The sequence below is a fragment of the Rattus rattus genome, chromosome 1, assembly GCF_011064425.1.
Source record: "Rattus rattus isolate New Zealand chromosome 1, Rrattus_CSIRO_v1, whole genome shotgun sequence".
Classification (NCBI taxonomy): Eukaryota; Metazoa; Chordata; class Mammalia; order Rodentia; family Muridae; genus Rattus; species Rattus rattus.
In genome coordinates this window covers 136,672,321-136,676,015 of record NC_046154.1, presented here as the reverse complement: position 1 = coordinate 136,676,015, position 3,695 = coordinate 136,672,321, and positions in this window count along the sequence as shown.

The following is a 3,695-nucleotide window of genomic DNA, read 5'->3' as shown; positions in this document are numbered from 1 at the left end:
ACAACATTAAATTGGGGCTGGCTTACAGGTTCACAAGTTCAGTCCAGTATTATCAAGGGAGCAACGTGGCAGCATCCAGGCATGCCTGGTACAGGAAGAACTGAGAGTTCTACATCTTCATCTGAAGACTGCTAGTGGAAGATTGACTTCCAGGCAGATAAGGTGGGAGGTCTTAAGCCCATGCCCATAGTGACACACCTACCTCAACAAGGCCACACCTCTAAATAGTGCCAGCCCCTGGGCCATGCATATACAAACTATCACAGGGTTCACATGACATCTGCCCAGGATCTTCTAGCTTTTTGAGACTCTCTTGAGAAATCTGGTGTAATTCTGATAGGTCTGCTTTTATATGTTTCTTTACCTTTTTCCCTTACTGATTTTAATATTCTTTCTTTGTTTAGTGCATTTGGTGTTTTGACTATTATGTGACCAGAGAAATTTCTTGTCCAATCTATTTAGGGTTTTGTAGGCTTCTTGAGTGTTTATGGTCATCTTTTTCTTTAGATTAGTGGTTTTCTTCTATAATTTTGTTGAAGATATTTACTCTTACCTTTTGAGTTGGGAGTCCTCACTCTCTTCTAACCTATTATCCTTAACTTTGGTCTTTTTATTGTGTCCTGGATTTCCTGGATGCTTTGGGTTAGGAGTTTTTTTGCATTTTCATTTTCTTGGACTGTTGTGTCAATGTTCTCTGTGATATCTTCTACACCTGGGATTCTCTTTTCTATCTTTTGTATTCTGTTAGTGATGTTTGTATCTATGACTCCTGATCTCTTTCCTAGGTTTGCTATCTCTAGGGTTGTCTCCCTTTGTGATTTCTTTATTGTTTCTCATTCCATTTTTATATCCTGGATGGTTTTGTTCAATTCTTTCACCTGTTTGGTTGTATTTTCCTGTATTTCCTTAAGGAATTTACATGTTTCCACTTTAAGGGCTTCTACCTATTTCCTTGTGTTCTCATGTGTTTCTTTAAGGGAGTTATTTATGTTCTTCTTAAAGTCCTCTATCATCAACATGGGACATGATTTTAAATCAGAATCTTGCTTTTCAGATGTGTTGGAGTATACAGGGCCTGCTGTGATGGGAGAACTGGCTTCTGATGATGCCAAGTAGCCTTGATTTCTGTTGTTTTTGTTCTTGTGCTTGCCCCTCACAATCTAGTTATCCCTGGTATTAGCTGGTCTTTCTGTCTCTGACTAGAGCTTGTCCCTCCCGAGAGCCTGTGAGCCTTTGAGCCGGTGAGTCTGTGGTCTCATGTATGTCAGTTCTCTTGGGAGACAAGCTCTCTCCATGTGGGATTGGGATGCAAATAGCTGTGTTACAGCCTCAACTCCAGGACACAGATAGATCCTGTCCCTGGCTGTTCTGCAGTTCCTGGTTCCTGTGGGCTCCTGGTTCCTGTGAGCTCCAAGTGTGTCCCACTTGGGCCAGGTATTGGGGCAGTAGTGGTGGTTTCACTTGTGATCTTAGGTGTGTCAGCACTCCTGGGACACAAGCGCTGTCTGAAAGGGATTGGGGTTCGGATAGCTGTGGCACAGGGTCATCTCTGGGGTGCAGATAGAAACCAGAAGTGATTTGATGGGTCTTATGTAAAGAATCTGTTGTCCAACTCCCCAACAACGGTAAGCTGTGAATTGGAAGTCCAAGAATCTCGTAGTTTCTCAGTCCCACAAGGCTAGTTGTTTCATCTGTCTTCTGTAGAAGTAGACTCCAACAGATGTGCTGGCAAGTAAATGCAAGTGTTGAAGAAAAGAGATTCTTCCTCTTCCAATGTCCTTATGTAGGTCTCCCTCATGTCATTTTCTTATTGGCAATGTGTCTCAACTTTATATCTCCTAGATCTACAAACATCTGTCCATGTAATCTTGAGGGGTGATTGTAATGTTGACTTTGGTGCTTTAAATGAGAAATCCCCCAGAAGCCCAGATGCCTTGATGTACTGGTTAGTTTTGTGTGTCAACTTGGCACAAGCTAGAGTTATCACAGAGAAAGAGCTTCCCTTGAGGAAATTCCTCATAAGATCCAGCTGTAAAGCATTATCTCAATTAATGATCAAGAGTGAAAGGGCCCATTGTGACTGCTGCTGTCCCTGGGCTGGTAGTCTTGGGTTCTATAAGAAATCAAGTTGAACAAGCCAGAGGAAGCAAGCCAGTAAGTAGCATCCCCCCATGGCCTTTGCATCAGTTCCTGCCTCCTGCTCTGCTTGAGTTCCAGTCCTGGCTTCTGTCCCCGCCAGCGGGGACCCAGTTATTCAGGGTCCCGAAGAGGCTTTCTACCTGTGGGCCAAAATGGGGGTGAAGAGAAGAAGGAGACCAAGCAAAAGTTCTGTTGTCAAGGTCTCGTTTATTGAGAGAAATGTACAGCATTTAAAGCTCTGAGGCAGGAATAGAAGCGGGAACTGAAGCTTAGGGTGGGGGAGTTTGGGAAGTGCCCAAGGATAAGGTGAATCACTACACTGCAAGATGTCCTCCTATAACAAAGAGGCAACAGTCTTCCGGGGACATGTTCTTTGAAAAGGTCGAACCCTTCTGCTCAGGGACATCCGGTGTTTTGCTCAGGCTGAAACATCCTGTCATTGCTCCCAGGGTCTTCCTGGGAGAGGCTTTAGTTCAACAATCTCATGTCCGTATGGCAGTCATTTCAAGGTTAAACCTCTGTGGCCATGCAGCCCAGAGTCAAGTAGCCACCTTGAGCTATGCAGTCACAAAGCGGCTAGGCCCAAATCCAATACGGCTCACTACAGGCTTCCTTTAGTGATGAACAGCAATGTAGAAGTATAAGCTGAATAAACCCTTTCCTCCCCAAGTTGCTTATTGGTTATGATGTTTTGTGCAGGAATAGAAACCCTGACTAAGATACTTGAATACTTTGTCCCCAATTGGTAAAACTGTTTGGGTAAGTTTAGGAGACATGGTCTTGCTGGGGGAAGCATGTCTCTCAACACGTTGTGTGTGGGTGCAGAGGTTTCAAAGGTCAGAAACCATGCTCAGTTTGCTAACTGACTTTTGTTTGTGGTTTGATGTATGAGCTGTTAGCTCTCCACTTCCAGTTTTACCTGCCATATCTGACACAGGATGCTATGCTCTCTCCACCATTATGAACTCTGACCATGAGCCTAAATAAATTTTTCCTTCTGTAAGCTGCCTTAACCATTGGTATTTTTTCCACAGTGATAGAAAAGCAATATGCCATATTATCAATATAAACCTTCCTATATTCAAAACATATGTAGGCATAGTTGTTATATGTGTAGAGTGATAATCTATGGTTGGAATAATAGCCTTAAATAAATAATGAATAGATGATAACAATTTATGCACATTTTCTGTTTATTAGAATTCTGACATCATATACATACATGTTAGCCAGTTTTCTACAGGCATGTGTAGTATCTGTACTTATAATGATTAATTCAAATTGTCAAATTGGAACAACCTGAAGTACTTGGAAAGAGAGTCTATGGGCATGTTCATAGGTGGTTGAGTTGATTCTTTATTGATGTAGTAAGACCCAGCCTACTGTGGAAAGCATCAATCCCTGGTAAAGGATACTGAACTGTATAGGTGTAGGGAAGACTTGAGCCTTAATAGGCAGGTATGCATGCATTAATTCTCTATATGCCTATGACTATGGGTGTGAGTAGCTGCTTTCAATTCCTGCCTTTGCTATCTCTGCAATGATAGACTATAACT